Here is a 12,955-nt window from a genome sequence, read left to right as displayed (position 1 = left end):
TAACTGCAAAATATCTCAGGGTCCTAGCTCACCATAAAATGCTACCGGATCTTCAGCAAATCCTCCTCAGGTACGTACCAGTTTTGAACTGCCTAGTTTTATTCCACACCAAAGTAGAAATGTCCTAAAATTCTGATTTAATAAAATGAATTTCTATGTTGCTTTAGTCAATCATCCATTATCCAATCATGTATCACTTGGAACTGAAGCAGAAAACCCAAATGGAAACCAGCTGAGGTAACTTTCACTTGCTGGTTTAACTTATTCTGTAAACATGTATTACCATATTTCAAAGGATTTGGGAACAACTCGAGAACATTGCCCTGTGTTAGCACTGCACCTAACACAGTTATCTGGATACTTCACATACATCTTTTTTTAAACCAAGTGCCACTGTCCTTCTCTAGTACCCATGCATGTCTTTCTCTCTTCTGGGCTAAGTAATTGATTTAACTGTCATAAGAAAGTGTAACCTCTTTATCAGTTTTGTATCTGACTCCTTCTTTACAAAAAAATCATCCAAGGGATTAGGAGGCATCCTCAATTGATCAACAAGACCTTGTTGTGTCATAAAATACCTAACTTGTAAATGGTGATAAAAAGACTTGCGACCAAAACTGTAATCTTGCTGATGTTGCTAAAATATATTTAGCATTTCTAACTTAAAAAGACAATGGAGCTTACAAATAGCAGCATTAAAGAGACTAGGGAAGGTTAGGAATTACCCATAATGGGAATATAGGGGACCAAATAATGTTAAACGTAAAAACATCTTCAGATGGTAGTCCCGCATTGTAACATGTCGTACACTATGTGGTTGAGGTACAAAGTTCCCAGCACTGTGTCATCTCTATGCTTTTATATCTCTATTATGTGGTAATGTTAGCTGAACAATAGTTTACTAGATGGGGAATGAGCCAAGTTTATGTCCAAGCCAGATGTCAATGTAATCATCCACAATAAAGTTTTGATAGCAAGGGCCTCGTTCATGAGTGAGTGGACATTCTGGAGAGAAATGCAGTGAGGCACAGTAATCATTAATCTGCTAGCAGAGTCCAAGGGGGTAGTGGCATGTGAATGGGACAGGAAGGAGATTGGTGAGATTAGCCCCTAACAGGCATGTTGGGCAGGAAGGTTGATGAGGAAGAGGTTGAGGCAAAGGGGTGATCTTATAGAAGTCTATAAAATAATGAGGGGCATAGATAAGGTAGATAGTCAAAATCTTTTCCCAAATGTAGGGGAGTCTATAACGAGGGGACATAGATTTAAGGTGAGAGGGGAGAGATACAAAAGGGTCCAGAGGGGCAATTTTTTCACTCAAAGGGTGGTGAGTGTCTGGAACGAGCTGCCAGAGGCAGTAGTAGAGGCGGGTACAATTTTGTCTTTTAAAAAGCATTTGGACAGTTACATGGGTAAGATGGGTATAGAGGGATATGGGCCAAGTGCAGGCAATTGGGACTAGCTTAGTGGTATAAACTGGGCGACATGGACATGTTGGGCCGAAGGGCCTGTTTCCATGTTGTAAACTTCTATGACTCTATGACTAATTGGTGTTGCTACTTGCAAGGATCGTGTGACAGGTGCCTTGATAGGCCATTTGGAGAATGCTGAGAGGGGCTCAGAGCATAGTTATGGCTTATTCAAGGGAATCCAAACCTGGGACATTGGCAGGAGAGTTGGAAGATAGTGTAGTGATGGGTTGAGGTAGGGATTGGGGTGGCTATGAAAGGTGGCATGGCTGGGCGACAGGAAGCAGAGGAGAGAAGGGGCCGAGGGAAAAGAAAAGGGAGATAGAAGTAATGGGCTCAGGGTCTAAAGCAGTAGCCAAAATGCAGATACAAATTGACATAAAGTGAACTCAGGTTACATAGAGAATAAGAAAAGTTTCTCAATCATAAACAGAGGACAGGAACGAGATGATGATAAACTGTCCAAAAGTTAAAGACAGGCCCTCTCATGAGATGAAGTCAACTTTTAGACAGAGTGGAGTTAGCTTGGAGCTTCCACGAACCAATGTCCAGGTTCAGAGTTGTGGAAAGGGAGTGGATCCAGGAGGAGTTTGACAGGAAGAGTATCAACTGAGGCATTGATGGGGGTTGTCCAGTGGAATCAGAGGGCCTAGATGGAGCAGAGAGTCAACCATGAACCAGCAGAGTTGATTCCAGGGTCCAGCAGCGGTGCGTTGAGGTGCCAGGTGCTAACAAAGTGCACTAGCAGATCTGGTAGACAAAGGAATGAGGAGCAGTGGGAATTAAAGAGCCAAGATCAGGGAGTCAGGGGAAGACAAAAGGATCACATGAGGGAGCTGGTCCGAAGAACAGCAGTGTGACAGTGGTGAGCATACAGGACCGGGAACTGCAGCAGGAGGCAACCTAATCTAGTCCAACGAAAGGGGGTGGAGGAGTTCTGAAGGACGAGGGGAGCAGAATCACGTCGACAGTGCTCTTCCTCCATTCCCTGCCCTCAGGCCACTGCCAGCGTTCGCCACCTTCCATATGGCGGTCATGGAAAACAGTGGTAACTGGGGTGGACAGGTTGTAAATAGGCTAGGGACCCGGGCCTGCCGCCACCCCTACATTAGGTAGCAGTCCTGGCGGGGATGGAGGAGGGAAATTGAGGTCAGGGCAGTGAGGTGATGGTGTGCCTCACCATCCAATATTGCCTGATTCTCTGACAGTATCCTGCCCCATTTTGGGTAGGATCGTGGAGGAGAATCCAGCCTTTCATCTGTACTATATCCAATTAAATATTGAATAATTCCAGTGCACATCAGCCAAGTTCTTTCAAGTCCTTAGTCTAAGTTCCATTTATCAGCCTTACTGATATACATAAGAAAGGTTTTCTGATATATAAGTGCTGATGTTGAGTAGAATAGTGGAGTGTATCAAGAAATTCATTTTACTCACGATCACTGTGCTAGTCAGTGAGAGTAACATAGCTAATCCAAGAAGTAACATCTCTTTGAATCTTGGGTATAAATTTAAGATAATTTACTCTAAAGGCAGAGTAAAAGGACGAGGCAGGTAGAGCAGGAGTCCCCTGGGGCCATCTCCCTCTCAAACAGATATACCGCTTTGGATACTGTTGGGGGAGATAGCTTATCAGGGGAAAGCAGCAAGAGCCAAGTTTGTGGCACCACGGGTGGCTCAGCTGCACAGGAGGGGAGGAAGAAGAGTGGCAGGGCTATAGTGATAGGGGATTCAATTGTAAGGGGAACAGTTAGGCAATTCTGTGGCCGCAAACGTGACTCCAGGATGGTATGTTGCCTCCCTGGTGCTAGGGTCAAGGATGTTGCGGAGCGGCTGCAGGACATTCTGGAGGGGGAGGGTGAACAGCCAGTTGTTGTGATCCATATCGGTACCAACGACATAGGTAAAAAACCGGATGAGGTCCTGCAAGGTGAATTTATGGAGTTAGGAGATAAATTAAAAAGCAGGACTTCAAAGGTAGTGACCTCAGAATTACTACCAGTGCCACGTGCTAGTGAGTATAGGAACAGGAAAATAGACCGGATGAATGCGTGGCTGCAGGGATGGTGTAGGAGGGAGGGATTTAGATTCCTGGTACATTGGGACCGGTTCTGGGGAAGGTGGGACCTGTACAAGCGGGACGGGTTACACCCGAGCAGGACCGAGACCAATGTCCTCGCGGGGGTGTTTGCTAGTGCTGTTGGGGAAGGTTTAAACTAGAGTGGCAGGGGGATGGGAACCTGAGCGGGGAGTCAGAAGGGAGTAAAGTTGAGAGCAGCAAGAGAGGGGAAGACCCAGGGGAAATTTACAATACAAATAGTACAAACAGTTGTTCAAGAACAAGTGAAAGGGAAAAGCGTAGAGCAGCAGAAAGAAAGTGTACTTCAGACACTACAGATAAAGTGAAAACTAGAAGGCGTAAGGCGATTAACCTAGCATCAAAGCTGAAGGTCAGGCTAGGGTGTGTGGCCCAACTAAGAGTTCTATATACAAATGCACAGAGTATAAGGAATACATTAAATGAATTACAGGTTCAAATCAAATTGGAGGGTATGACACGATAGCTATTACTGAGACATGGCTGCAGGATGGTCAGGATTGGGAACTAAATATACCGGGTTATAAGGTCTACAGGAGAGACAGGGAAAATGGAAGAGGGGGAGGAATAGCCTTAATTGATTAGAGATGAAATCACTTCAATGATAAAGGAGGATATAATGAGAGGTAAGGAGCCAACAGAAAGGACCTAAGACTATAGTGGGAACTGTGTATAGGAGCCCTGGCAGCAGCTCTGAAGTGCTAGATTGTATAAATGCAGAGATTAGACAAGCATGTAAGAAAGGCATAGTGGTCTTAATGGGGGACTTTAACCTTCACATAGATTGGGAAAAGCAGACTAGCAACTGTCAGAAAGGTAGTGAATTTCTTGAGTGTGTCCGGGATAGTTTTCTACACCAGTATGTCCTGGAGGCAACAAGGGGGCAAGCCATACTAGATTTAGTAATGAGTAATGAACCATATTTAGTTAACGGCTTAACTGTACGCGAACATCTATCCAAAGCGATCATAACATGATCGAGTTCAATGTAGTGTTTGAAAGGGAAAAAAGTGAGTCAGCTGCTAAGAATCTCGACTTGGGCAAGGCCGACTTCAATGGGATGAGACAGGGACTGTCCACAGTAAACTGGGCAAATCTGTTAATGGGTAAAATGACTGATGATCAGTGGGAAATGTTTAAAGAAACATTTAAGGGGCAAGAACTCTACTTGCCAAAAAAAACAGCCATGGACAACTAAAGAGGTAAGGGACAGTCTAAGACAAAAGGAAAGGGCATACAGATAGGCAAAAATTGGCACAGATCCTGGCGAATGGGAAAGATACAAAGATCAACAAAGGGTCACAAAACCGATAGTAAGAGCTACAAAAAGAGAGTATGAAAAGAAACTTTCAAGGGATATCAAAACCAATACGAAGAACTTTTATAGTTATATTGGGAAAAAGAGGGTGGTCAGGAGCAGTGTTGGCCCCTTAAAAACTGAAAGTGGGGATATTGTCATTGACAATGGGGAAATGGCGGACATGTTGAACAATTACTTTGCATCAGTATTTACAGTAGAAAAAGAGGATAGCATGCCAGAAATCCCAAGAAAACTAATATTGAATCGGGGACAGGGTCTCGATAAAATTAATACAAGTAAAGCAACAGTAATGAAGAAAATAATAGCACTAAAGAGTGACAAATCCCCTGGACCAGATGGTTTCCATCACAAGGTTTTAAAGGAAGTAGGTGAGCAGATTGCATATGCCCTAACTATAATCTTTCAAAGTTCTCTAGATTCAGGAACTGTCCCTATGGATTGGAAAATTGCACATGTCACTCCGCTTTTTAAGAAAGGAGAGAGAGGGAAACTGGGGAATTATAGACCAGTTAGCCTAACATTTGTTGTGGGGAAAATGTTGGAATCTATAATTAAGGATAGGGTGACTGAACACCTCGAGAATTTTCAGTTAATCAGAGAGAGCCAGCATGGATTTGTGAAAGGTAGGTCGTGCCTGACAAACCTGATTGAATTTTTTGAAGAGGTGACTAAAGTAGTGGACAGGGGAATGTCAATGGATGTTATTTATATGGACTTCCAGAAGGCATTTGATAAGGTCCCACATAAGAGACTGTTAGCTAAGATAGAAGCCCATGGAATTGAGGGAAAAGTACGGACTTGGTTAGGAAGTTGGCTGAGCGGAAGGCGACAGAGAGTAGGGATAATGGGTCGGTACTCACATTGGCAGGATGTGACTAGTGGAGTCCCGCAGGGATCTGTCTTGGGGCCTCAATTATTCACAATATTTAATAACGACTTAGATGAAGGCATTGAAAGTCTCATTTCTAAGTTTGCCAATGACACAAAGATTGGTGGCATTGTAAGCAATGTAGATGAAAACATAAAATTACAAAGCGATATTGATAGTTTAAGTGAATGGGCAAAACTGTGGCAAATGGAATTCAATGTAGACAAAAAAGCATAGAACAGGGTACTTTCTAAATGGTAAAAAGTTAAAAACAGTGGATGTCCAAAGGGACTTAGGGGTTCAGGTACAGAGATCATTGAAGTGTCATGAACAGGTGCAGAAAATAATCAGTAAGGTTAATGGAATGCTGGCCTTTATATCTAGAGGACTAGAGTACAAGGGGGCAGAAGTTATGCTGCAGCTATACAAAACCCTGGTTAGACTGCACCTGGAGTACTGTGAGCAGTTCTGGGCACTGCACCTTCGGAAGGTTAAGGGGTGATCTGATCAAAGTTTATGAGATATTAAGAGGAACAGATAGGGTGGATAGAGAGAAACTATTTCCGCTGGTTGGGGATTTTAGGAGTAGCGGGCACAGTCTTAAAATTAGAGCCAGACCTTTCAGGAGTGAGATTAGAAAACATTTCTACACACAAAGGGTGGTAGAAGTTTGGAACTCTCTTCCGCAAATGGCAATTGATACTAGCTCAATTGCTAAATTTAAATCTGAGATCGATAGCTTTTTGGCAATCAAAGGTATTAAGGGATATGGAATTAGATCACAGATCAGCCATGATCTTATCAAATGGCGGAGCAGGCACGAGGGCCTACTCCTGTTCCTATATTCCTATGTTCTTATTCCTATGTTCCTAAATTAACTGAGATTTGTGGAACAATTTGCATGCCTGGGTACTTTCAATGCTCATCTAAACAGGAATACTATCTTTAAAGAGAAATGTTACTCTGGATTGATGTATCTGGGAAACCTGTTTCCATTCAGCTGCCATTGAGCTGAGCGAGGATTAATATCTTTCCTGATTCTGATCCGGATGCTGATACTTGAACAGTTTTAAACTTCAGAACTAATAAGGAATCAAGTCACGACCAGCACTAAAAATTCAATAAATGCTGTTGGGCTAGGATGAACAATAAGAGACATTTAAGACAATTTTTATTTTACACTTTCTGGGAGAGTATTTTTCATTCTAATGATTTCTTTCCAGAGAAATGTCTCCCTACAAAATACTGAAATGTCGTAAGATGCAAGATCCACCAGCAGTATTTACTTAGATTTCTTCAGGTTTAATTTACAGCTAGATGATTTTCTTGGATTATTTCATGTGTGTCAAATATAGATTGTCAAATTTCCAGAAAGCGATATTATGTATTTGCTATTCTGTTGCCTAGGATTATAGAATCATAGCATTTACAGCATAGAAGTAGGCTATTCGGCCCATCTTGTGCTGGGCTAGTTCTTCAACTGAAGCTTTCTTATCCCATTTCCCTGCCCTTTCCTTGTCGTCTTTCTTTCAAATATACAATTCCCTTTTAAATGATCTTATAACCTCAAAAGCCACTTATGGTAAAGTATTATGTGATCTAATAACCTTCTATGTGAAAAAAAAATCTAAATTCCCCCTTGGTTCTTCTGGTGATAATCCAGAGTCCATGCTCCTTGTTACTGATTTGTCAACCAACGGAAACAACCTTTCACTATTTGCCCTCTCAAAATATTTTTATAATCTGGAAAAACTCTATTAATGTCTCCTTAACATTTTCTGTTCCAGTGAAAATAATGGAAAATTTTCAAGCCTATAACCTTTCATTCCCTGGTTTCATTCTAGAAAGCTTAAATCAGGAGTGTGATGGCATATTAGTCACTTGCCTGGATGGGTGCAACTGCAACAACACTCAAGAAGCTCGACACCATCCAAGACAGAGCAGTTCACTTGATTGGCACCCCTGCCATTAGATTCAGTATACAGCCCCCCCAATCACTGGCATACTGTGGCTGCATTATGTACAATCTGCAGGATGCACAACAAAACTCACCAGGGTTTGACAAAATCTTCCTCCCTTGCAACCTTCATACCACAGGAAAAGACAACAGCAGCAATATCTTGGGAAAACCATCACCTCCAAGTTCTCCTCCAAGTCCTTCTCTAAGTCACACATCACCCTGACTTGGACATACATCACTTTACACTGCTTAAATATCTTGGAATTGCCTAGCTAACTCCATTGTGGAGCACCATCACCGCAAGAACTGCAGTGGTTCAAGGTGAGAGCAAATCGAGATAGGTAATATATGTGACCTTGCCCACAGCCCAAGAACTAATTTAAAAATAACTTATCTGGGCTCCCTCAGGGGACCCAATGCATACAGCAAACCTGAGCTGTGTTATGCCTATGAGGGGAGGAGTGCACCTAATTTTCCTGGCCCAGGTCATTTGCATTGGGCACCCTCGATGCAGACCTGCCCCCTGACAGGGCCATATGCAGGCATTGGAGGAAGGAAGCACGAGTGTAGCTGCAGAACTTGCAGGGCATTAGGGTCTTCTGGTTGCTCATCGGGGGAGGCTCCTTTGATCTTTGTGGTGCTTCTGCACATAAAACGCATCTTTCTATTTATCCATGGAACCCTTTCATTTGACATAGCCCTTTATCCCTAGTCAGAAAGTATTTAACCTGTACCTTAATCAGCTCATATTTAAATATCTGCTATTTTTTCAACCAATTAACCTGACCTAGATCGTCTTTCATTTCACTGAAATGAACTAATTTGCCATCCAACACTTTTATCTGGAACTCCTCTTTTTCTTTCTTTAATTTTAATATGGGCCTAATTAGGTTATGGTCCCTATTTCCCAAGTGTTCAGGTCACTTCATTATCAAGAATCAAATCTAGCACAGCATGCTTCCTTGTTGGACATGCAACATACCGATGAAAGAAATAAAAAAGAACTTGCATTTATATAGCACCTTTCACAGCCCTGAATTTATTCTAGACATTCCTTACCATTTTGACCACTGTCTTAATGCAGTCTACCTTGAAAGGTTAAACTCCTTCATTATTATAACTATATTACTACTGCAAGCCTCGCTAACTTGCCTACAAGTCTCACCCTTATTATTTCTTAGCTCTATTCAAACAGGCTCTGTCTAAGTACTACCAGCACTGAAAACTTTCCATTCTATGGCTGTAATTGATCGCTTAATTAGTAAATCCACTGCTCCTTCCTTTTTTCTTCTTCTTGCATAGAATTACATGGAATGTACGGCACAGAAACAGGCCATCCGGCCAAATAGGTGCATGCCGGTGTTTATGCTCCACACACGCCTCCTCCCACCCTTCGTCATCTAATCCCATCAACATATCCTTCCATTCTTTTCTCCCTCATGTGTTTATCTAGCTTCCCCTTAAATGCATCTATGGGAGTCGCCTCAACTACTCCTTGTGGTAGCGAGTGCCACATTCTGACCACTCTCTGGATAAAGAAGTTTCTCCTGAATTCCCTATTGGATTTATTAGTGACTATCTTGTACTTATGGCTACTTCTGTCTCTACTGAAAATGTTATAGTTAGGAATATTTAATTTCCAGTTTCACCTAGCTTAAGCCAAGTTTCTATCAAATCTACACATTATGCATGTCCCGCCTTTCTAACTAGTGCCTCTAATTCCCTGATTTTAATTCTAATTCTTTGCACACTGCAGATCTGGCCCATTCTTATCCCTCTGTGCTCTTTTCTCTTCTATTTTTCCCTATTCTTATCTTCACTATTCTTCTCATTACTTTCTCCTTTGTGTCCTGAGGCACATCTCTCCATAACTCCATCCCACTTTGACCATATTATTGAAGACTGCTTCTGTCTTCTCTTTGCTTATTCTTGACCATTCCCTCATATACTCAAAGAATTATCCTTCCCCACTCACTATTTATTAGGTCAGTAACACTATAATGAGTACAATTAGAATGGTGAAAAGGAAAACTACGAACAAATCTTCCCAACTTGATTTCTTTTGAAGTCACATTGCAGCCAGAGACCCAAGACAAGAATTGATTCCGGAAAGCAAATTTATGAAGGACGGCAGCAGTCTGTCAAGTTCTTTTTCACGTTTCCCTGATGGCTTAGTGGTTAAATGCAATATGTGATACTAAGTCATGCAGGCACGGAAGACCCCAGGGTCAATCGACATGAGCTGATGTCAGCTGGGAGTCTATATGGGTAGAACTGAAAAATAAGAAGGGAGAGATCACTTTGATAGGATTGTACTACAGACCCCCAAATAGTCAACGGGAAATTGAGGAGCAAATATGTAAGGAGATTACAGACAGCTGCAAGAAAAATAGGGTGGTAATAGTAGGGGACTTTAACTTTCCCAACATTGACTGGGGCAGCCATAGCATTAGGGGCTTGGATGGAGAGAAATTTGTTGAGTGTATTCAGGAGGAATTTCTCATTCAGTATGTGGATGGCCCGACTAGAGAGGGGGCAAAACTTGACCTCCTCTTGGGAAATAAGGAAGGGCAGGTGACAGAAGTGTTAGTGAGGGATCACTTTGGGACCAGTGATCATAATTCCATTAGTTTTAAGATAGCTATGGAGAAGGATAGGTCTGGCCCAAAAGTTAAAATTCTAAATTGGGGAAAGGCCAATTTTGATGGTATTAGACTGGAACTTTCAGAAGTTGATTGGGAGAGTCTGTTGGCAGGCAAAGGGACGTCTGGTAAGTGGGAGGCTTTCAAATGTGTGTTAACCAGGGTTCAGGGTAAGCGCATTCCTTATAAAGTGAAGGGCAAGGCTGGTAGAAGTAGGGAACCTTGGATGACTCGGGAGATTGAGGCCCTAGTCAAAAAGAAGAAGGAGGCATATGACATGCATAGGCAGCTGGGATCAAGTGGATCCCTTGAAGAGTATAGAGATTGCCGGAGTAGAGTTAAGAGAGAAATCAGGAGGGCAAAAAGGGGACATGAGATTGCTTTGGCAGATAAGGCAAAGGAGAATCCAAAGAGCTTCTACAAATACATAAAGGGCAAAAGAGTAACTAGGGAGAGAGTAGGGCCTCTTAAGGATCAACAAGGTCATCTATGTGCGGAACCACAAGAGATGGGTGAGATCCTAAATGAATATTTCACATCGGTATTTACGGTTGAGAAAGGCATGGATGTTAGGGAACTTGGGGAAATAAATAGTGATGTCTTGAGGAGTGTACATATTACAGAGAGGGAGGTGCTGGAAGTCTTAACGCGCATCAAGGTAGATAAATCTCCGGGACCTGATGAAATGTATCCCAGGACGTTATGGGAGGTTAGAGAGGAAATTGCGGGTCCCCTAGCAGAGATATTTGAATCATCGACAGCTACAGGTGAGGTGCCTGAAGATTGGAGGGTAGCAAATGTTGTGCCTTTGTTTAAGAAGGGCGGCAGGGAAAAGCCTGGGAACTACAGACCGGTGAGCCTGACATCTGTAGTGGGTAAGTTGTTAGAGGGTATTCTGAGAGACAGGATCTACAGGCATTTGGAGAGGCAGGGACTGATTAGGAACAGTCAGCATGGTTTTGTGAGAGGAAAATCATGTCTCACAAATTTGATTGAGTTTTTTGAAGGGGTAACCAAGAAGATAGATGAGGGCTGTGCAGTAGACGTGGTCTACATGGACTTCAGCAAAGCATTTGACAAGGTACCGCATGATAGGTTGTTACATAAGGTTAAATCTCATGGGATCCAAGGTGAGGTAGCCAATTGGATACAAAATTGGCTTGACGACAGAAGACAGAGGGTGGTTGTAGAGGGTTGTTTTTCAAACTGGAGGCCTGTGACCAGCGGTGTGCCTCAGGGATCGGTGCTGGGTCCGCTGTTATTTGTTATTTATATTAATGATTTGGATGAGAATTTAGGAGGCATGGTTAGTAAGTTTGCAGATGACACCAAGATTGGTGGCATTGTGGACAGTGAAGAAGGTTATCTAGGATTGCAACGGGATCTTGATAAATTGGGCCAGTGGGCCGATGAATGGCAGATGGAGTTTAATTTAGATAAATGTGAGGTGATGCATTTTGGTAGATCGAATCAGGCCAGGACCTACTCCGTTAATGGTAGGGCGTTGGGGAGAGTTATAGAACAAAGAGATCTAGGAGTACAGGTTCATAGCTCCTTGAAAGTGGAGTCACAGGTGGATAGGGTGGTGAAGAAGGCATTCAGCATGCTTGGTTTCATTGGTCAGAACATTGAATACAGGAGTTGGGATGTCTTGTTGAAGTTGTACAAGACATTAGTTAGGCCACACTTGGAATACTGTGTACAGTTCTGGTCACCCTATTATAGAAAGGATATTATTAAACTAGAAAGAGTGCAGAAAAGATTTACTAGGATGCTACCGGGACTTGATGGTTTGACTTATAGGGAGAGGTTGGATAGACTGAGACTTTTTTCCCTGGAGAGTAGGAGGTTTAGGGGTGATCCTATAGAAGCCTATAAAATAATGAGGGGCATAGATAAGGTAGATAGTCAAAATCTTTTCCCAAATGTAGGGGAGTCTATAACGAGGGGACATAGATTTCAGGTGAGAGGGGAGAGATACAAAAGGGTCCAGAGGGGCAATTTTTTCACTCAAAGGGTGGTGAGTGTCTGGAACGAGCTGCCAGAGGCAGTAGTAGAGGTGGGTATAATTTTGTCTTTTAAAAAGCATTTGGACAGTTACATGGGTAAGATGGGTATAGAGGGATATGGGCCAAGTGCAGGCAATTGGGACTAGCTTAGTGGTATAAACTGGGCGACATGGACATGTTGGGCCGAAGGGCCTGTTTCCATGTTGTAAACGTCTATGATTCTATGATAGTAGGGGTGCTACAATAGACCACAGAACCTCTTGGGTCGGAAGGTGAAAAAAAGCATGGTTCATCCTTTATATCACTGCCTGGTAACCATTCCAGAAAGTGTATGTTGGTTGAATAACTTGGCAGTACTCACTTCAAGAAACCACACATAAGGAATGCTCACTTGGATGAGGCTCCAGGAGGAGGCGAATATCCTTGAACCTATACCCCAGCAAGAGTCAGTGCTTTCTGGAAGAAGTGAGGAGAGAATACAAAGAGAGAAAAATTGAAAAAAAATACTGTCTAAAGTCCACCAGAAGTGCATCTTTTTTGCATCATTACCTGATATGTAATATGAAGCCTATATCAATTATGTACTGG

This window comes from Heptranchias perlo, chromosome 7, assembly GCF_035084215.1.
Source record: "Heptranchias perlo isolate sHepPer1 chromosome 7, sHepPer1.hap1, whole genome shotgun sequence".
NCBI lineage: Eukaryota > Metazoa > Chordata > Chondrichthyes > Hexanchiformes > Hexanchidae > Heptranchias > Heptranchias perlo.
Note: the sequence above shows the minus strand (reverse complement) of the source record.